General features: G+C 37.3%; 1 protein-coding gene across 8 annotated transcripts in view; it reads right to left on the reverse strand.

The window, feature by feature from the left end:
* The window catches only part of LOC109432543 (voltage-dependent L-type calcium channel subunit beta-1), a 576,281-nt gene that overhangs the window by 536,796 nt on the left and 15,746 nt on the right, over positions 1-23,739 (reverse strand). The gene's annotated exons all lie outside the window — the stretch shown is intronic.

A 23,739-nucleotide genomic window follows, 5' to 3' on the forward strand; every position in this document is an offset into this window, starting at 1 on the left:
AGTCGGTATGTACATCAGCGCCCTTTTCGACTTAATGCAAAACACCCTTCAGGTAGTTGAGGGGTGGTGTCGCCAATATGGCCTTTCAGTAAATCCGAATAAAACATCTATTGTTCTTTTTACGGAAAGGCGAAACCGTAATGGCGTTCGACCTTTGCGTCTCTTCGATTCTGAAATCAATGTGACTGAGCAGGTAAATTACGCTGGACTCATTCTTGATTCCAAGCTTTTCTGAACACCTCATATAGAGTTTAGAATCCATAAAGCTTGTATGGTCTACGGACAGTGCCGGCGAACCTTTCGTAAAACTTGGGGTCTCAAGTCCAAGTATAACACAACTGTTGTACGGTCAATATTAGCCTACGAATGTCTTGTGTGGTGGGTCTTCAACTTCCACGGCTGCGCTTGAAGCTCTCTCTTACGTTGATCCAGAACACATTCATTTTAAACTAGCTGTCCCGGCAAACTTTGTCTTGCCAAGCAGTGGTGTTTTGACAACTGTAAAGCTCATAAAATCACCGCACTCTAGATTGGTTTAATTTCAACCATGTTGATTTTCTTCCCAGTTCATAAAAAATCAGTACTTTATCATTTTTGTTACTTTTCTAGTTGATTTTCGTAAGTTTTTGTACATATAAACACAGCCACCACGAATACGAACCGAACCGTGCAAGAGTCATGCTGATCGGTTCATCCATTCTTGAGTTTTGTTGCCTCAAAGGAATTTCTAACTCATTTTTATATATATAGACAAGAAGTATTTTCTTGCACTTACCGCCTAACGATACTAGGTTTACCAGAGTAAACTCCTGTGAACCGCCAATCAACACACACCTCGTTGTTTCCACTTTTGGTGAATTGGGACAAAGTTGTCCTTGCTCCAAGTGATCTTACAATTGCTTGTAATTTTCCATGTAGGACATTTTCCACGAAATTCCCCTCCCGGGAAGAGTGGACATCTGATATTTTGGAGAGATGTATTTCAGAAGCCATCGTATTTTACCCTGATGACTCCCTTCTCGAAGGTCGAACATGTGCTGGTGTCTATTCTCGTGAGGTAAGGCTGCATCAGTCTTTCTCACTTGGTAGACACTGCACGGTTTTTCAGGTCGAAATTTTTGCTCGTATATGCGGAGTGCAATCAGCACTTCAGCAGTACGTTCAGATAGCCAGGCTGCTATTTAAGCACTTGCTTCGGCCTACTCTAGGTCGAAGTTAGTTATCACTTGTCGAACTCAAATCGAGAAGCTGAATTCAGCAAATACTGTTCACCTTCTATGGGTACCTGGCCACCTTGGCTGATAAGTTAGCTCGCACTGGAGCATATTCCGGTGTCGAAGTATTGGGTAAAGCTTCAGATTCACACCTGGGCTGCCACTCTGCACAAACAATATTTGAATAGTTTGGAGTCATGTCGTCACACCAAATTGTATTGTACTGAGCCATCTCCAAGTGTAGCGGAATATCTTACAAATCTGTCAAAGCAGAATTGCTGCATTCTGGTCAAAGCATTGACTGGCCACTGCCGACTTAGCTATCACATGGCGAATATTCAGTAAGCGGATTCATTTGTATGTGATAGCTGTGAATCCGATTATGGAACTTTGTATGATTTGATATGTAACTGTTCAGTTTTTGCACAACTGCATTTCCGAGTATACTCGGTAAACACTTATGAAGTAAAACTGAATAACTAAAAAGTTCGAAATTTTAAAACACACGGACACCGTCTTCAGTCAATGGCTGTACAGACTGAACGAAACTTAACACTAGACAACGAACACACGGACACCAGTGGATACGGGAAAGAAACTATTCTCGCGAAAAAAATCATCGTCCGGAGCGGGAATCGAACCCTCACCTTATAGCATGGTGCGATTAGAAGCATGGTGACCCTAACCGCACGGCTACGAGGTTCCACAAATTTGAAACAAAAAGTTTTAGAGTCGCATTGGAGCTTACAATAGCCGTAACGAGAAATTCAATAATTGCTGGGTAAAACAATAATATATGTTGTAAAATTACATGTATAATAAACTATTATTATTTAAATAATATGCACAGAGCTATGGAAAATTATGGACGAGAACAGCTTTCCCGGGAAGCTGACTAGACTGATAAGAGCAACGATGGACGGTGTGCAGAACAGCGTAAGGATTTCGGGTGAACTATCCAGTTCATTTGAATCTCGACGGGGACTACGACAAGGTGATGGACTTTCCTGCCTACTGTTCAACATCGCCCTGGGAGGTGTTATGCGACGATCCGGACTCAACAGCCGGGGTACGATCTTCACGAAATCCAGCCAATTTGTCTGTTTTGCGGATGACATGGATATTATTGCTAGAACATTTGGAACGGTGGCAGAACAGTACACCCGCCTGAAACGTGAAGCAGCAAAGGTCGGACTGGTGGTGAATGCGGCTAAGACAAAGTACATGCTGGTAGGTGGGACTGAGCGAGACAGGACAAGCCTTGGCAGCAATGTTACGATAGACGGGGATACTTTCGAGGTGGTAGAAGAATTCGTCTACCTCGGTTCCTTGCTAACGGCTGACAATAACGTGAGCCATGAAATACGAAGGCGCATCATCAGTGGAAGTCGTGCCTACTATGGGCTCCAGAAGAAACTGCGGTCAAAAAAGATTCACCCCCGCACCAAATGTACCATGTACAAGACGTTAATAAGACCGGTGGTTCTCTACGGGCACGAGACGTGGACGATGCTCGAGGAGGACATGCAAGCACTCGGAGTTTTCGAGCGACGGGTGCTAAGGACGATCTTCGGCGGCGTACAGGAGAACGGTGTGTGGCGGAGAAGGATGAACCACGAGCTCGCTGCACTTTACGGCGAACCCAGCATCCAGAAAGTGGCCAAAGCCGGAAGGATACGATGGGCAGGGCATGTTGCAAGAATGCCGGACAGCAACCCTGCAAAGTTGGTGTTTGCTAACCATCCGGTTGGTACAAGAAGGCGTGGAGCGCAGAGAGCACGATGGGCGGACCAGGTGGAGCGTGATCTGGCGAGTGTTGGGCGTGACCGACGTTGGAGAGCTGCAGCTGCAAATCGAGTATTATGGCGGCAAATTGTTGATTCAGTATTATCATGAATTTGATGTTAACTAAATAAATGAAATATTTAAATAATATGGAATGAGCTCACCAATGGGGAGCCAAAATATTTGGATGGCCAAAATATTTGGGATAGGCAACTTTTTTTCTCTCACAAAAAACGTTCAACATAGTGTAACTTTTCATAGAGTGCATCGAATATTCTCTGTTTATCAACCTATTATATGTGCATCAGTGCTACAAATTTGAGCTCGATTCGTTAATCTTTCGCGAAGTTATAACCGATCTAGTAAAACACTATTTTTAAGGCTATCAATTTTTGAACTGTCATATCTCAGAGACCAGTGAACCGAATTGAATGAAATTTTGAGCGATTATCATCAATATGATAGTGCTTGAAAATTCATCAGAAATTAGATATTTTTAAAACGTTGAAAAAAGTTATGATGGTTTGACATTTTCACCCATTTAGAGGAAAATGAGTCAAACTTACTATACTGCACAAAAATTACTATATGAGATCTTCCTTTAAACCAAATAGGCTCTTATGTATCTTTTTATAGATATCTTATGAACAGAAGTATAAAATCTTTAGATATCAAAACTAAAATTTTATTACATTGTTGTAAAAAAATGCATTTTTTCGAAAAAGATCCAAAAAGTGTCAATCCATCATAACTTTTTTCAACGTTTAAAAAGTAACCATGTTTTAAATGATTTTCAAGCATTAATATATTGTGGATAAAAGTTCAAAATTCAAAATTTCATTCAATTCGGTTCACAGGTCTCCGAGATATGACAGCTCAAAAATTAGTAGTCCAAAAAATAGTGTTTCACCAGAACGGTTATAACTTCGCGAAAGATTAACCAATCGAGCTCAAATTTGTACCAATGATGCACATACAATAGGTTGACAAACAGTCAAAATTTGAGAATATTTTATGCACTCTATGAAAAGTTACAGCATGTTGAACTTTTTCGTGAGAGAAAAAAAAGTTGCCTATCCCAAACATTTTGGCCATCCCCTGTATGTCTAATATCTATCTTTGTATGCTTTAGCGAACGGCCGTGAATAATTTCGGTTTCACGTGAAGGTAGTGATAGAAATTACTGGGTAAGAACCGAAAGATCAGACAGAAATGTCCGTTTATCCCCATCAGGTACGTAGAGAACAAGTATGGTACTTATATTCAGCATTTACGAATCGAAATAAAAATAAATATATTTAAATATTTTGTCCACATCTGTGAAAGTCCTCACCAAAACCAGAGCCATATGATCGTTTCCAATTGGCACCCACTTTGAACAACCAGGATAATCCTTTTCGACCATCATCACCACTCCCATTACCGTCAGCTAGATATCATAGCATTTAAGCTAGTTCTTGAAGATGATAGCGGAGAAACAGCGCATCAGCCGGCCGTAAAGCAGTGTGGACAGCGACTAAGCCTATGCGACTACCCTAGCTTTGGTGAACTTTCATAGTAAATCACCAATGATTTACTGCCGTTAATTTATACTGCCCGACTGGCGGAGATGTATATTTAAATTCGGCCCCGAATGGATTATTTGGAAGAAAACGACGGTTGGTGAAGCGGAAAAATAGTGGGGAAGTTTTGCTGATGGTTTGGGGGCCATTTTGTTTAGGGAACACTAAACGATTATAGGAAAAATATCAACTGACAATTTTGAGTGTAGAATTAGCTGATATTTTAAATACACGTTAAAAAGGCAAAAACTGTATTGCGAGCTTTTTTTGGAGTCCTCAATAAAATATTTGGATCGAAGTGGAAATGTTTATGTTTAGCTTGTCTGCTATAGTTGTTCTAGCAATATCTGTTTTTTATAGACTTTATTGATTCTTCATTTATTTTTTCTTCTGATACATTATATACTGTTCAGCATTAGAATTTAAAGGGCAAGTCATTAATTGAATAAAAAGACTGAATACTAATATAAAGTATTTAGTCTTGTTGTTGAATTTAAAAAGTATACGTTTTAGAGCTTTTCTAATTTTATTCATTAAATACTTTTATGTTACTCATAACATGGGTGGACAAGAATTTCATCCCAGAAGCACCCCTCTTCCACTTATCCCCAAACGTCCAATGGAACCCATCCAGCGACGCTCTGACACCCGTGAAATACCGACACTTAATGAAAATAAATTTCCAAACAGTCGTTCACCACCATCACACCACATACTCTCATCGGATTCCATTCGTCGGCCGTGGTGGAATATCGTCGCCGCAGTCCAGTATCAACACCCCGCCGAGTACCTACTACACTGACTGGTCCAGCGAGTAGGCTGAAGTGGGTGGGGGTGGTAGAGGAGAGCAAAACGCGGATCAAAGAGTAAAAAGCGTGTGATTATATTTTTTTATTTTTCGAATTTGGTGTTTTTTATTTCGTGTCCCCTCATCTTGTCCCCGCAAAACGCGATATCTAGCCACTATGATCATTTGAATAATTTAAAATATTTTAGCTGCTTTTTATTCGGTGCTGCTCTCTCGCTCGGTTTTATTTAATCTATCGAATTTCTTGTAGATAGATCCTCGTGGTGATGCTGCTGGACCGCCGAGATGGCCGCTCTCACGGTTGACGACGACGCGACTACTCCACACTTGGTGTCTTTTATCATGACGCACATTACCGAATCATTACTGGGGTGCTATCGAGGCGTAATCTTGCATATATTAGTAGTTTTGTTGGGGTAAGGTGAGCGATACGTTTCTAGCATGGTACGGTAACAAACATTTTTTTTTTTCGGGGATAAAAGTGATGATATTGACCGAGACGAATGATTAGGATCTGGGGCCTTCGTCGGATGACCGCAATTAGTGGATTTACGGGCCTCAGATCGGCCGTGGGAAGGTCACGATGCTGATTGATGAACATTGAAAGCGTGGTCTGGTTCACCCACCTTGGTGACAATGCCAATCGAGGAATTTTGGTTTTGATTGCATTATCCGCGTTTTATGACAACGTGTAAATGAGGTATCCATAAAAAATAATATTTCTTCAGCTATTACAACAACTTATATAAGGTACACCGGGTCACGTTGAAACGGGTGAGGTAAGATGGAACAGCGGGTAAACATGATGTTTTCATGATAAACAATTAAAATCATTTCCACATGTTGTTGTTCCAAAAAAAAAAACTCCAATAGTGATATCAAGAAAAATCTCTACAAAAATAGCGGAAAAATCCTGAATAGAAGACTGTCTGGTATAACTCCCAAAGTAATAACATGATTAATTTCCAAAAATACTGAAAATAAAAAAAATAAACAAAAAAAAATCAAAAAGACATTTGAATAGAGGAATGCCTGGTAAAGGTATGCGATATGGGATTTTTTCAAGGCGAAACGAAACGAAACGAAATACAAAAATTCTGATACGATGCGGTACGAAACGAAACGGAATTCAAAAATGTTTCGTGAGATCGATACGAAATCCGAATTCACTCGGTATTTTTCGAAACGAAACGAAATTTTCGTAAAAATTTCGCGGAATTTTGCAGTTACATCATTTTTTTTGAGAATTTATACTGCGTGTTTGCAGTAACGCGTATTGAGTTTCTATAAATCTTCTCATCCCATAGCTTCATTTGCTACAGTGCCATTTTTATTTCTACATTTTTTACCGCGATGTATATTTAAAATTTTAATAATTCCACCAATAACCTGATAAGATTGCTCTAATGACTCAATAGGAGCAAACCAATAATGCGTGCTCTAATGCCGTTTTTTTATCAGAAACCTGAAGCAATGATATGGAAACATCAGATGTTTACCAATCAAGCTTTGTTGGATAGCGTAACTTCTGGAGAAAGTCTAAAATCTAAACCTAAAATTGATAGATGATTGAATTTATCGAAAAATACAAGTAAAACTCACATAGAAATTGAAAAGAATACTTAAGAAATGTGTAGAGCACTCATTAAATATGAAGGTATCCGCAAACTTATTCGAAAAATATAACACAATCATCTCTAGGTATAAAGCCAAAACTTCTACCAGATAGATCTGGACTCGAACCTGGTGTGATAGTTGAAATGCATGCCGTTTTCGGCGCAGGTGCCGAGGACCTAAGGTCAAATGCCACTCCTAAAAGAGTTCGGGTCTTTCGATTCGAGCCTGTGGGTCCCGAAATAAACTAGCCTAGGCTTAACATATTGTTACAACAGTTGAAGAAAAAAAATAAAAAAGATTTTTCAGACGTAAAAACTTGAAGTGTTTTTAGGCAAAGTACGATAATTGGCGAATTGAGAGAAAAAATTGTGAAAAAATACCACTTGTTTCGGTGGGATTCAAACCCACGACTCTGTATCGCTAGTCCGGCGCTTCAACCAACTGAGCCACAGAACAAGTTACAATTTTGCGGAAAAGAAACTCAAACTGGATTCCAAGCATCACCCTAACAGGGTCCGTCTTTTAAAACTTTACCTCTCTTTCGGTTTTTAGATGCCAAAAATAATTCAAGTTTTTACGTCTAGATTTTTCAGAACTTAGGGAATCACGGTACTTGGGCGGTGGCTTCTATATTCGTCTGTTTTCCACTATAACTCAGTCAAATTTGAACCAATTGACACAATTTGGAATGTGGTGAGATAGGTATAGTATCTACCCGTGTACAACATTTGAAGTCAATTGGCTCAAAATTGACTGAGTTATAGTGGAAAACAGACGAATATAGAAGCCACCGCCCTAATGGCGCGATACCCTATATGTATTTGAGTTTGTTGTCGAATAACTAATAAAATCCAGCTAACAAACGTGTTTTTCACCGAAATTTAGAATAAAAGTTGGCTGTGCACATAACGTTGTTAGGGTTTGTCGTGCTCATCTAACCTTTTGACATTTTAAAACCACTTCTGAAATAAATAAATAGTTTGAATCACCGTGTCTAACGCTTCGTCATACAGATTTGATAGTAAAACTCTTTCAAGAGTTCAACTGGCAATTTCCTAGAAAAATTTCTCCAGAAACTCTTCCATGTATTAAACATTCTACCGAATTTGTCTTAATCCATTTCTTCTGGGATTTCCGATATTTTTTCTAGAGATATATATTCCATGTTTTCTCAGAACTTTTGCTAGTGTATCCCATACCCTGTATCATCCTAACTAACCTAATATTCTCCATTACTCTGCTAAAAATTCCTGTTAGGGATCTAAACTGAAGACAGGAAATTAACTTTTTTTTTGGAACTGGTTCCATCGAAAAATTTAACCAAAATATTATGTATGGTCCCGCATACAGCAAATGTTGAAAACATACATATTGAGTAAGATCTTGATGGTTGGTTCAAGATAAGAAGCATTTTCGATATTTTTCTGTCTTAATTATAAAGCCTGGGAGTGGTTTGCCTTTCGTTATTTAAGATATTTTTTACAACTTTTCAATAAGTTGAGATTTGCAAGATCTTTGATAGATGATATGAACATTTACACTTTGTATTTGTTTCCGAAATTTATCAGACATTCCGCGGAATTCCGTTTAATTCCATCAAAATCAATTTCTTCGAGACGAAATTTTTAGAATTTGGCGAAACGAAACGAAATTCAAAATCATAAATTTCGCCTAGCTGAATTCCGTGGAATTCCGCGGAATTTCGTTTCGAGTTGTATTTGGCGAAACTTTTCGGTATACCGCATATCCTGCCTGGAATTACTCCTTGTATATTTGAAAAGATTCCTACAATGTATTATGCACAATTACAACTGGAAATTTTCCCTTTAATTTTCCTAGAAAAAGATCTTGAGATCTCAAGATTTCAGATAAATGCAAGGAAGAGCTAAAAAATTGATTGATTTGTCTTTATTATAGAGACTTTCAGCCCTTGGTTGGAGCTCAAAAAAGTACTTCTAGGAAGAGTTTTAGAACACTTTCTGAATGAACTCCTGGCTGAATATTCAGATAATTTCAAACTTCAGAACTTCATAAATAAATATTGCAGCAGCTCCGGTGTTGAATACTGCAGTACTCAACTAGTTCTCCAAAATAGTTCAAGGAGGAAAATTTGGAAAAGAATTGCGGAAGGATTCTTGGAAGAAATGCTGGATAAATTAATGAAAATATTTTTTTCAAAACCCCTGCTATAAACTATGGAGGTTATCTGGAACATTTTTCAACCGAATTTACGCAAGAGATCTTGGAAGATTACATGGTAAAACTAAAAAAAAGTCTTGGATTGATGCCTTAAAGAAGTCATGTATCAACTCCTTGATGTAATACAGGATAATATTCATCAAGTAAAACAAGGTGATCTGTGCAAAGTTCTATACTATCATGTTATGTATTATTATTAAGCAAAGCAAAGCAAAGATAACCGTACACATCGTAGTTGCTACTCCTTGATTGACAAGAACAATCGAAGTTGCACAAGGAACCAATGCATGGTGCTTGGGACTAGCTACACACTCTCAATGTGCACAATACGAGAGTTCAATATTTTATAGTCAATATCGGTGCCGGCCACGTCCTCACGATCATCGAGAAAAAGGGGAAGGAATGTTAGTTCGAAAACCGTTGTTACTAGAAACCGTGGAATTCACAGCATCTCCACAGTTGTCTCGGGAAGGAGTATTTGTTAGTAGGGTAGGGAGCTTGGAGCCACCTTTGGTAGGTGATATGATCCACTAGTTATATGAAAATACACGACACGGTCTTCATCCTAATTATGATTTATTTGGTCGCGAGAGTAAGGGTACCCGAGTAGGTGCAAAAATCTGATGAATAGCATATTCAGTTATGATTGATTGAATTACTGAAGAGCAAAAACTGATATTGGTTTGATTGATATAAGAGGTAAAAGAACAGAAATAATAGCAAAATCTAATATGGTGGACTACTCAATAATAGCTCGTTAAGATATTACAAGATCAAAACAATAGCAGACAAGATTTGTCACTTTTTTCTAGAAAAAAAAAAAATAAAAAATGTCAGCATACAGCATCGAACCTACGACCTTAGGATTCACAGGCGGCGATGCTTACCACTCAACTGTGGCTCACTGTTGTAAATAACATGGGAATAAGAACATGCGGATCTTCGTTTCCACAGCTCAGGAAGGGGCACATGATATTTCACTAACATTGTGCCATCTCTATGAATGTATGAGTTACATTTCATGCAGAAGAGCTAAATTTGTTCTTATGTAGAAATTTTAAGCTATTTCGACAAGAACAAAAACTGATATCATATCACTTAAAGCTATTCGTGCGATATTCATTAGATTTTTGAATAACTCATCAAAATCACATCGAGCTATGACAGCAAAAAGTGTTCGATTTGAGATATGATTTAGATATTCTCGTCTACCCGGGTAATGCACATACGTCAACGATCGTTCTATATTTAACGCGTCACCGCATTGATTGTTTACACTACCGTGAAAACCGACTTTCCCACGAAAGTTATAGCGCTTCTGATTTCGCATTCAATATTCGCGTCCCCATCTCCCTACCGAGAAAACCGACCGACTCACGGAAATAGTCGCGCATTTCCCACAATATTGAACTTAGAGTATACGGAGAATAAACTTTCAAGGTTAGATAAGGAGTGTATCGGAAATTAACTATATATGTTCAAAACATCCTAAAAAATAATTTCTCCGAGTTATAAATAATTTTATTTTTGGAGGTACTATATAAATCCTCAGAAAAAGGAATGGCACTTTTGCTTTTGTAATAGTTGTTTATGTAACAAGTTGCAAAAAGTTGATTTTTTCAGCACGAGTCGTACATTTATCCAACGAGGCTTGCCGAGTTGGATAAATACGAAGAGTGCTGAAAAAATCGAGTTTTGCAACAAGTTCCATACAAAATTTTATGCAATGATTTTTTCATAATGCAACCCATTTGAGTTGCATAATGTTCATAAAGCAACTCAAATGGGTTGCATTATGAACATTATACAACTATTTTTCATTATGCAACTCATTTCAGTAGCATAATGAACCAGTTCGAAAAAAGTTGCCATTATGATACCAAAATGGATTATATAAAATATAAATTATGATACTGAATTGCATAAAAATAATTATTTTACATGGACATCAATCTCAAAGTTTGAACGCATGATCTTAAAATTTTGGACATCTCTTAAAAATTTGAAATTGCGGAAAAAATGGAAATATTTTTGATTTTTTTAAATATTTTAGCGCAAATATATTCTTTCCCAGATTGCTCATAATATAGGTAAAAAATAATTTTCAAGAAAAAAATCGACTCCATTTGAGCGCAATTCTTAAAAATGAAAAAAAGGTCATTTTTCAGGGACCCCATTTTTTGATGCTCAATCAAAGCACGATTACGCAAATAAAAAAAAAACATCAAATTGATGATTCATTTTTTTTAATTGGAAATGTTTTTAAACTTGACGACGAGGTAGCTTTAGTAGAGAACGGAATTGTATAACCTTTGAAGATATTTAAAACAGACTGTCAAAGTTCGACAAAAAATTAGTGTTTTTTTAGGATTGGCGGGTTTTTCGATCATAAATATTTTTTTTTTTTAAGTTGGTGTTCGGTGATATGTTATGTGTACATAACTGCTAACAATAATTAATATTTTTTGGATTTTTCGCCGTACAAGTTTTATTCGCTACAGGTTATTGAAACGCTGAAAAATCTTTAAAAAACAACAGTTTGTCCAAAACTTTAATTTGTGAGATGTATTTATTCGACAATATTTTCAATAATGCTAAACATTTTTCAAATTTTTTCAGGCTGTTTTAAACTTGACTATATTGTGAAGATTTGATAGAAGAACCGAAATGATAAGACCAAACATGCTTCGAGATAGAGCATCCTGAATGTTTATAGTTAATTTCCGATACACTCCTTAGCTATTTTCGAATTATGTATTTTACTAAGAGTAGTCCCCCCAAACACGTGTCACTTTTCACTTTTTCCTTCGAACAATGCAACGCGACCGAGATTTTCATCGCAACTGCCACAAGCACGCGTCACCTTTCATTTTTTCCGCCGAACAATGCAACCCGATCGTGGCCTCCATCGCAACTCACTATCATGTTATGTATAGTTAAGATTAAAAAAAATGATTTTAATATGAATATTTTTCAACATTTTTTGATTTTTAGATACTAAGAGGTCTCTGTTTCCAAATTCTTTGTATCATTGTTATTTTTTAAAAGATGCTTTCTTGATGTACGATACAATCATTTCGCCGACATTGCGTCATATCATCATTTGCTAATCGGCGAGATCCGGCTGCGCATTGCAAGGATCCACCGACAGCACGCAGAAAAATGAGGCTTGTTTAAAACAATAAAACGTATGATTGATTTTCAAACTGAGCATTTACTTATTCCAAAGTTATATTTCTTTATTCTTACTTAGAGTTTATCGATCAAAACAACCAATTCCCATCATTCCATATAACGTTAAAATCTGCATTTGTTTCAACAAAATGGGGACCATAAACATGGCCCGGAAGCAAAATTCAAAATTCTTACCCCAACATCGCCACAACGAAGAAAGTGTAGCAAATCCATCACTCCAACTTCCAAGTGCAGTTTTGGCCGTAATGGATAACGCGCAGGTACTCAAGACTGCATCCAACAAAAAGTTGGTCGGTTTCGATTTTTTGCCTTTTTTATTCGTTCTCGCTTCCATCCGCTTGTCGAGTGTCTAAAAATAGATTTCCGAGCTGCCGCAGGAGCTGCCGTCACCAACACAATCACTTCCCGGCTTTGTTAGTGGCAAAAGTGCAGTCGTTTAAAACAATCTGTTATTTTATCTTGTACCGACTTCTCGAACCCTCTGTTATTTTATGTTGAAACTACCAAATCTCTGTTTGTTCTAACCAACTGTCAAAAATTTAGGCAAATGAAAATATTTGTATTATCAAACAATGGAACAGTTCAGTTTAAACTAGAAATCAGTTTGTCGCTATAACAAACTGAAAAACTGGTTGATTTGAACTAGAATTTAATTGTGTTTGCAAATTATTTTTCTGCGTGAGGAGGAGAAAATCGGGCGCCGTGTGAACACACGCCGACTGGAGCACGCTGCTTGCGGAGAAAAGATCCTTTGTCGAGGGCATGTGGACATACCGGAAGGCAGATGCGTAGAAAATCATTGGAGCGCCATCAAGAATGCCTTCATTGTTTCCGGCGAGAAAAATTTGGGTGAGCTTAGTACTCAGAGAAAGCAGTGGATCACAGATGACACATGAAGGAAGATAGAGGTACAACGGAATGCCAATGCCGCGATAGAACGAGCGAAAACACGCGGAGTCAAAGCAATAGCCCGCCAGCACTATTCGGCTCTCGAAAAGAAAGTTAAGCGCTCATGAAGGCGGGACAAAAGTGCGTGGGTGAACTCCCTAGCAGTAAATATAGTCGACATTTGTCTCCACTTAGTCCATGTTGTTCTATGGGAATCAATAAATACTTGGGACAAATCTTCGTATGCCGGCAGTGTAATGATACAAAAGGATCTTTTCGAGATCTTGTTTATACAGACCCCCCCCCTTCTTCTCCTCGGGTCTTTCCTAGTAACAATTTCATTGCTGATTGGATTTGTTTTGATTTTTATTAGGGTTTTATAACAGTAATAATTAATACTCACAGTTTTATGACTACTTTTATGAAAACCGTTGATGAAATGTTTTATAGTACACTTGAAGATATCCATAAAGCCAGATTTTAGGAGTTAACATTTAAAATTTCTGAAACAGTCTATACTTGTGCACAATCATTTTTTATAGTTTTTTAGTGAAACATTTGTTAACAATGATAACGAGAAGATCTTTTCAGGGTTGTCAGATATTCAAGTGTTTCAAAATGTCTTGGAGGCCGAAGCCCGTGACGTAGTGGTCACACGTTCACTTCATAAGTGGATGGTCATTGGTTCGATCCCAACCCCGACACTTGCAATTTTTCGTCAGTTGCTCTTCCCCCGAGAGCGGCTGACACCTAAACCTCTTCTGAGCATATGCTCAAGCGGACCTGGAAACTTGGATATCGGCTAACGACAACTCGTAATGAAGGCCCAATCGGACTGGAAGAGGAACAAGAGCCACACATAATCATCCTCGTGCTCATGATTCTACCATGGACAGGGTAGAAAAGTGACAGCAGTGCAAAGGCAACCAGATTGATATAGTAGAATTATAATAGAATACATTTAGACGTTGTATAAAGAGAAAGTGCAGCGCCAATTGGAAATCGCTCACGAGGGCACTGCGTGAGTGGACAAAAGTGCTACATATAAATCAGGTTATCAGTGGTTGAAGAGTAAAAAAAAGTTGTGTAAACCGGAAGCCCTTGATATGAGTACCGTAAACCGGGGTCAAATTGATCTCCGGATCGAAATTGATCAGACGTTTTTCAGTTAGAACAATCATACTTTACATAGTTTCCTTCCAAGTATCGTGATGTAGGAATCCTATACTATACGATACATATGAGAAAACTATTTAAAACATACTTTATCTAACGGAAAAACGTCTGATCAATTTCGACCCGGAGATCAATTTGACCCCGGTTTACGGTACCGGTGATAACTTATTAACGCTTCTCTTCAGAAGCTGTACAGAATCCACCAAAATCCACACATTTTTTTTAGCTAACAAAGCACCGTTATTGTGTTGGTCATGGACATTTGATGGAAATTTGACAGCACGTGCTCGTCGCGAGACGAACCGCATCAGATCTCGTCGCAACGTACGGCCGCCCTCATCGAAACAGATGATCCATCCATCTGGTGTTTGTGGATGATGATGACGACGGACGGCGATGGCCTCTCTCATGTGGATGACCAACAACGACGACGCGGGAGACGCTCACAAAAAAGGTGTCCAATCGATTTGTTTACGTTTTCGTCGCAGGCCAGTCATCCATCAAGCCTCCACTAGTGGAAGTGGACGCGATATGCGTGCGACGACGACACGATGGACCCGCTGACCCGTTTTTTGCCGGTTCATGTCGGGGAGGAAGGAAGCGAGCAGAATTTCCAACCAAGAGAATCAAAACAAACATTCGGGGGCCTACGATCAACGTTGGGCGAAAATGTGCAGATTGAGTTGGAGGAATCTGGCACGTTTTGGCTTGAATCGAAATTTGGCTTAAGCTTCTGATCGGCAGATAGTTTGTCGTGACAGCTAGGCCTGTGAGGTCGTAGAAGTTTCTACATCTATCTTAGTGGGTGTCGAACTAACCTTTCTTGCCCAGCTATCGCAAAAACATGGCCACAACAATACTCGTAAAGATAACCCCGAAAGAGGTACTTGGAACATTCCTAAAAAAAGTCCTCTAATATTTTTTGAAACTATTCCTGGAATGAACTTTGGAGATTTCGTGAAAGAATTCCTGGACATTTTTATACAAGTTTTCCTGGAATAAGATTTTGGAGGATTTTTTGTGAGAATTTTCGAAAGGATTCTTGGAATGAGTCTTGGAATAGTTCCAATGTGAGTTCCTGACTGAATTTCCGAATATTCAGTATAATTTATTAGAAAAAAAAAAACTCTCAAGAGATCTTGAAACAAAAACCTGGATTGATTCAAAATATACCCTAAAGGGAATACCTGGAAAAATTGAAAATGAATGCAAGAATTACTGAAATGATTTCCGTAAAATTTATGAAAAATCATATAAAATCTACTAAAGATATTTTTGAAAGAGATCCTGGAAGAATTCGTTCATGAATTTAATAAATAACTCCTTAAATTTAACCGAGAACTTTTAGAATAATTGCGGCGGCACGTCCTAGTAAGGACTGTATCGGAAATTAACTATAAACGTTCATAATTGCCTAAAAAATAATCTGTTTGAAATAAACATAACTTTATTATTGGAGATACTATATAAATCTCTTAAATAAAGAATGGCAGTTCTGATTTTTAAAAAATAATCATTTAACTTGAACTTTTATCTCAAAGATTGCACATATGTTTTTAAAATTTTGGACACCTCCTAAAAATTTAAAATTTCAAAAATTGTGGGAAAATAATCAATTTTTTCTCTTTTTTTTGCGCAAATACATTCTTTTTCAGTGTGCTCATGATATAGGAAAAAAAATTTAATCAAAAAAAAAATCCCTCAGCAGTTTAGGGCAATTCTTAAAAATGAAAAATAGGCCATTTTTCGAGAAACTCCTTTTTTATGCGTCTTCAAAGAACGATTACGCAAATAAAAAATACATAAAGTTGAAAATTTGCATTTTTTCGATTGGGTATGTATTTAAATCTATTGAAGAGGTAATTCCACGAGAAAACGGAATTTTATAACCTCTGAAGATATTTAAAACAGAACGTCAAAGTTCGACCAAAACATAGGTGTTTTTTGGGATAGACCATATTCTTAATGTTGGAGGTTTTTCTATCCATAATAAGAATTTTAAAAGTCTGTTTTGAGTGATATGTTATGTGTACATAACTGCTAGTAATAATCATTATTTTCCAGATTTTTCCCCGTAGATTTTTTTTTTCGCTACAAGTGTTTGAAACGTTAAAAAAAAAAAAAAAAAATGCAGTTTGTACAGATTGTTATTTTGTGTGGTATACTCATAGAACCATATTTTCAATAATACTACACATTTTCCAAATTTCTTAGAGCTGTTCTAAACTTGTGAAGATTTCATAGAAGAACCGGAATGAAAAGACCAACCGTGCGTCGAGATAGAGCATTTTGAATGTTTATAGTTCATTTCCGATACAGTCCTTAGAACTCTTCAAATAATACCTGGAAAAAAATCCTGGAATAGTTTTTGAAAATATTTTGGGGGTGATTTCTAGAATATTAAAAAAAAATTCCTGTTTGATTTTACGAAAGAATTTCCTGAAAAATCCTGAAAGTACTCCTACAAAAAATCTGGTAGCATTTCTTGAATAACTTTTGAATGAATGCCTTGAATGGAATTTGAAGAATACCGTCGTTAGGGGTGAGAATGGGTCAATCATGCATACTTCCACAGTCATTGTTCTATAACTTTTGCTTATTTGCATGAAAAAGTTCTTTGATAACTGGAATGTGATCTTTGGCAATGTATGCACAAATGATGAAAACATATTCGGAGTTCCTCGATTATCCTTAAAATTACAAGTGTATGAAAATTGAAAATTGGCCCATTCTCACCCCTTCGAGAGGGTGAGAATGTGTCAAGGGGATCAAATTTGTTCCGCATTGACAACAAGCAAGGTAAAAAAGATCTGACCAAGATTGATATTACTTACCAATAATATATTATATGATGGCTATGAGTGTTAAGATTCTAAAAAGTATCTATCCACCTAAAAGTGCGATGTTTCATCGAGCCTTAAAAATGGCATTTATATTATTATTATTATACGTATTCACGAGAGTTTTACACCTAAGCTAGATCATCTCGTGGCCCACGCTTTCCTTTCCTTCCGAAGGAAGAACTCACGCTTTGCGAGTTTTTCGGTAGTGGTATTAAAGGAGCATTTTAAAAAAGCTTGATTTTCAAGCTTTTATCAATGATTTATAAAAAATCAACTAATTGCTTTAGAAACCTTTTAATCAGGAACTGCTGGCAACTACAAGGATGACATCATTAATTTTTTTATTCGATATTCGCAATATTTGATGAGATATTTCAGATAATGTTTTGACCAAAATTTCGCCCCTCTGACTCATTGTCACCTCCAACGGTGGTATCTGAAAAATTCCTGGAACATTTCCTATAATACTTTCTGGAAGACATCCTGCACAAACTCCTGAAAAAATGCTACAGGAATTCGTGCAATAAGCATTGAAAAAACTACAAGATGATAACCTGGAATGATTCCATGATAAATTCCTGGTTTAGTTCCTGATTAAATTCCTCAATGATTTTCTGAATGAGTTCTCAGAAGAACAACAGAGTGGAACCTTTGAATCAATCCGGGATGATTTTTGGAAGAAACCTATGAATTATTCATGGAAGAACGCAGTCGATATAGATTTTAAAAAGTGTAGTGTAAAAATTGAAGAGCTCTTACAAATATTACTGGAATACATCTGAAAAAATAATACTGAAAGAAACACCGAAAATAATCTTGGAAGAATTCTTGGAATTTAAAGAAGAATTCCTGAAGATTTCTGAAAAAATTCCTGGAATCATTCCATGATGAAATTTTTGGAATAGTTCCAAGATGAATTTCTGGCTGAATTTCCAGATTTTCTGAATAGATTATCAGGAGAACATTCGCAAGAGATCTTAAAATAAAAACCTAAATGAATTCTGAATTAACCCTGCAAAAACTTCTTGAAATTTAATTTCAAAAATTCCTATCATAGATTCTGGGAAACTTCTTGAAAAATCCCGTAAAATTTTCCGAAGGTATTCCTCAAAGAAATTCTGGAATTCTGGAGTTCGTAAATTAGTTTTAGGAAGAACTCCGAAAATTGAAAAGAGAATTTACAAAATAATTGCCACAAATACTACTAGAACTACTAAAAGATTTCATGGAAAAAATCCTCGAATATTTTTTGAGTTAATTCTTGGCGTTGTTTCTAAAGAATACACGAAATAAACCCTTTCTGAAATTCCTGGTAAAACCTATGAAGAGTTCGTGGATGACTTTCTATAACAAATTCCAGGAAGAACTCCTGATGATGATGATGATGATGATGATGATTTTGTACCCACCATCAGCGCAAGGATTACCTATGGCTGCAGAGTCATACCGGGAGGGAATGATCTACCTGATGGTTTGTTGTAGCAGGGTAAGCTAAATTCACTGGAAACCTTCGGAAACAACACGATGGTTGTTATCTCGTGACAAAGTCTGGCCACCCCACGAACATTTGTCCAGAATCCAGGTCTTTCAGCTTCCTTAGGCTACCCCCCCAAATCCCATGTGTCATATAATTTAAATATAATTAATAATTTAATTGATCATTTACCTGATTCCACCTGAAATAAAAATATTAATAATATTTATGATATATTGATCCATACCACTCACACATTCATTACATCTCCCTCGTTCATACAAACCTCCTCTCAGCACAACCTCACTGCCAATGATTTTATTTTCTTTCTTTCTCTACTCCCACATACCCCGACTACCAGCTTACCAACACTACCACTGACTCGCCCATCAAACGTCCACACCTTTAAACCCGACCCAGCACCGCATACTTTTCCCACAACGGAGTTCTCTTCACTCTCGTAACCATCCGCACCAAGTCCAACGCTCAATACACTTCCAAAATCCGAACCAGCATCGCATTCTTCCCACCACTGATTCTTCTTCACACTTTCCCAACCACCAGCTTCAAGCCCAACGCTTCGATCACCGCTACCACCGCTCTGTTGTCCTCTCACCGCTCAGCAAACGATCAAGTATCTGCTCTCCCGCTCATCCAACCTTCTTCAACGGTATGCCAGCGGTACAGCACTTTTTTTTCCATCGCCAGCCGAGTTCCGTCACTGCTTCCTTCACCAAAAGCGTTGAAATCCGGGCTGCCACCAATTCCTCGGCTCACAAACTACAATCCACCGAAAATTCATTGCCAAACGAAACCTGAGCCAATGGCAACAATACAATTTCGCCGTCAAACCTCCGTAAAACAAAAACGCAAAACCGACGACACATCCAAGCACTTGCACCGCGCGGCACGCACGTCCTACTCGCATCGCGTCCAAAAGCAAAACTGAATTCCAGGAAGAACTCCTGATACACCAAAACCTCTTTTTAAGCAGATGTTATTTATGAAACATTTTTGTGCTCTGTTTAAGGACAAACGTCTAGAAATCCCGCTTCAATAGTGCATCCGAACTTCAGACGCACAAATCTCAAGAAGCAAGCTTCAAACAACAATGCATTTAATTATTTTGTTCTTGCTCACTTGTAATAAGCTTCAAATAATAAGATCAGGTGCACTGGTTTTGTTTACGAAGAGATTTGTACGCTCGAAATCGCGAGTAGGTGCCAAAGTCAGTCATTGTGGTGTCCATTTTGGGATTCTAACAAGTCTGTCCTTAAAAAGAGGGAAAGCTAAGTTTAGTACCGGTATTGCAAATAAGAAATTTGGGGGTATTTGAGTGGGCAAGCAAAAGGAAATGTCTTAGGGAGGGAGGGGCAAATGGGCGAACTAGAAAATATTGGAGGAAGATCATTAGAAGACTTACAGAAATGTTTAAAGAGAATTCTCAGGTGTTGTTCCAAGTGCTCAAGGAGTTAAAGGGAGGGGTTCAAAGACTTTTCAGGGGGCTTTGAGGGTTTGAAGGACTTTCTAGGAGGATTAGATCAGTTTTCTGTGGCGTTTCGAGAGTAATTCAGGGGTTCGAAGGGGATTTCCAGGGGCGTTTTAGACGGTTACAGTGGCGTTTCAGATTCCAAGGGTTTTCAGATGTGTTTTTCTCCTAAAATGAATTTAAATAAATCTAAAGCTGCTCTGAAACTCCAAACAGCCTTGAATCGTGAATAATTTCCGATTTTTTTTTTTCGGAAAAAGAAGAATTCCGGGAAGAAATCCTCAATAAATGCTGTAAATCTTTTGTAGAATTCCTGGTGTAATTCCTGAAAAATTCTGGCAAAAATCTTTGTGTAAAAGTTCATGGAATGTGTCTGAGAAGGATTCCTAGAAGCACTTCTGAACTAACTCTTGGGAAAATTTAGTAAAATTCATGGATAAAATCGGAAAGAATTCCTAGTAGAAAATTTCTCGTATATTGGAAAAATAATGCAGGAAATGTAATCTGGAGTATTCCTTTAAAAAATCCTGTAGGTTTTCCTGAAAAGAGATCTTGAATAAATATCCGATTCATGGAAAAATCCATGGTGAATTTCAAGACAAATTCCTGGAAGAAGTCCAGGATCAATAGCTATAAGAAGTGTTGATAAAATTCCATAAAGAATTTTTGGATAAATTTCAGATCGAATTTCTAAGCCAATGCCCACATAAAAGTATCCTGGATAAATTCAGAAAAGACCCAGTTTTTTTTTAATGACTTCTACCAGAGTTCTAGGAAGAATTTAGAAATGAATTCCTGGAATAGATTTTTTGGTTGAATTTCTGAAAAAAAAAGCACTGAAAGTAATTTAATTAAGAATTTCCAAAAGAATTCGTGAAAAAATACCAACATGAATTCTTTGATCCGCGAATAAAAGTATTTTTACAAAAAACAACCCTGCAAGTATTCCTGTAATATGCCATAAGAGAATACTGGTCGCAGTGCCTCACACAAACTGAAAAAAAAAATCCTGTAATGGAATTAGTAGAGAAGGATTTCCAGAGAAATTTGTAAAAAAAGTCCTAAAAAAAAGTCTCCGAAAAATTTCTGAAGTTCTTCCTTCAGTATGTTTTGCTTGGAATCCGTGAAGAGTTCTTGAATATTTCTCTGAAATATTTTTTGTAAGACATTCTCAATGAATCCCTGGGTGAATTCAAAGAATAATAGCTGGATGAGTTTGTTGAAGAATTCATGGAAGAACTCCTGGATGAAGTTCTGGAAACATCCAAGATAAATTCTAACATGACTTGTGGGCTGAATTTCCGGATGATTTTCTGATAAGAAAATATTCAACATTATTTGAAATGGAGCGGACCTGGTGTGATGGTTAGAACACTTGACTATCACGCCGAGGACCTGGGATCGAATCCCACTCCCGAAATACTCACAAAATGTGGGTTCTTCCTTCGGAAGGGAAGTAAAGCGTGGGTCCCGAGATGAACTAGCCTAGGGTTAAAAATCTCGTTAATACAGATAAAAAAAAAAATATTTGAAATATCCTATACTTTCATGAATTCTGGAAAAAAACATAGAAGAATTACTGGAATAATTACTACAAGAACTCCTGAAATTATTATTGAAAGAATACCTGAAATGTATTTTAAAGAATTCCTAAAAAAATCTAGAAAATTTCCGAAAAGTATTCCAGTAACTATTGGGAAAACCACGGGAAAAATGCTGAATAAATAAATGAAGGAAACCTTTTTTTATTATTTCTGGAGGTGGTCTTCGAATAATTCATTAAAAAAATGACTGAGATAAATTATTTTCTGAATGAACCTTTGTAAAAAATAGAAGAGTTTTTGGAAGAACCCTAGAAAAAAGAATTTCCACAACGAATTCGGAAAAATTCTGGAAATTTCGCCTAAAGAATTCTTGAAAAAATGCTGGAAGAATTTCCTGGATTAAAAAAAACTCTTGGAAAGATTCTTGAAAGAAGTGCTGGAATAATTCCATGATGTATTGCTGGATGAATTCCCGGATATTTTTCTGAATGAACTTTGTGTACACTTTTTGAAGGAAATCTTGGAAAAAATCGGGGATAAGTTAAAGAAAAATGTTATGCACACCTGAAGTAATAATTAAAAAAAAATTCTGAAAAATTATCGTAAGAAATTTTTAAAAAGACATCCTGTATAAATTTAGGAAGAATCCTTAGAAAAATACCTGTGCTTCAAGAACAATTCCTAGAAAAACTCCAAGAAGAGAAAATCCTGAAAGAGCACCCAGACGAAATCTTGAAAGAATCCTCAGAACAATGCTATCATGATTTCACGGCAGAGTTTCTGGAAGATATGCTTTGAAAATTACTACAAACATTCGTGAAAGAAATGATCGCTACTCATTAGGTAAACGATCCAATTGTATCGTAAAGGAAGTTAAACTAATTTACATCTGAAATATCAAGCAGGCTTGGCATTGGTTACCGTTCATACTCACTTTCAAACCGACCTGAGCATGTATTCGTTTTCACTGCCACACAATCGCAATAGGCTCATCAAATCGCCGTACTACGTAGTCAAGATGAAAAAACGAATTGTTTATCGGTTGCGTCGTTACCTCGGGGACTTCAACAGTCACGATTATGTTTTGAATGACGTTCGGAGTTCTCGGCCTATTGAATCGATGGTCATGACGGTCGCGACACTACGGCAGCAGTGTGTGGTGTGTCCTAGGTCTTTATGACGATTTTTTTCGTGACATAACGTCCAAACAAGCAGAAGCGTCACAAAGTCCTAGGAAACAGGAAAAGAGGATTCTATGACGCATCCAAACTTTTGAACGTTGTTTCACATAAAGAAGAATCAGACCGGGAGATTGTGGCTCCTGATGATCCGGCCCTAAGTCATACATTAGTTACGCTTCGATAGAAGGAGAGGGAGTTTATTAACGAGTGTATAACATGCAATATACTGGCTATGCAATGATTTACAGTTCAACATTAGAAACCCTATGAAACGAAAAGGTGTTTGTGTTTCAACACGAGTCGTGCCCGGAAAGTCTCATAAGATATACAACTTGTATTGAATATATCAACTAGCTTTCGCAAGTTGTTTAATAATTAACTATTTCCTAGAATATTTCAGGCAATATGATCAATTCTGATTGAATATGTCGTTTTTCCCCACGTTTTTATTAATCTAGCAATTTCTGACCAGCAACGTGCGTTTATCTTAAGTTGGATAAATCATTGAATCTTATTATTGAGAAACATATGAAGTTGAAATATGCGAATCGCACTGTGTGCCGAGTGCCCAGCCTTTGTGAAAATGCGCTGGTTGTACACAACACAAACGGTGTTACATTCTCAAACACTGTTGGCGCAGTTTCTCTATAAGCTCCACCACTAAATCAATAGCATAAGTTATCATTAACGATTCTCCTTTCTTTGGCGTTTCCGAACCTGTTATTCCATCTTAGTAGTTTTCACTGCAAGTATCAATCTGCAAT

This window comes from Aedes albopictus, chromosome 2 (genome assembly GCF_035046485.1).
Source record: "Aedes albopictus strain Foshan chromosome 2, AalbF5, whole genome shotgun sequence".
NCBI lineage: Eukaryota > Metazoa > Arthropoda > Insecta > Diptera > Culicidae > Aedes > Aedes albopictus.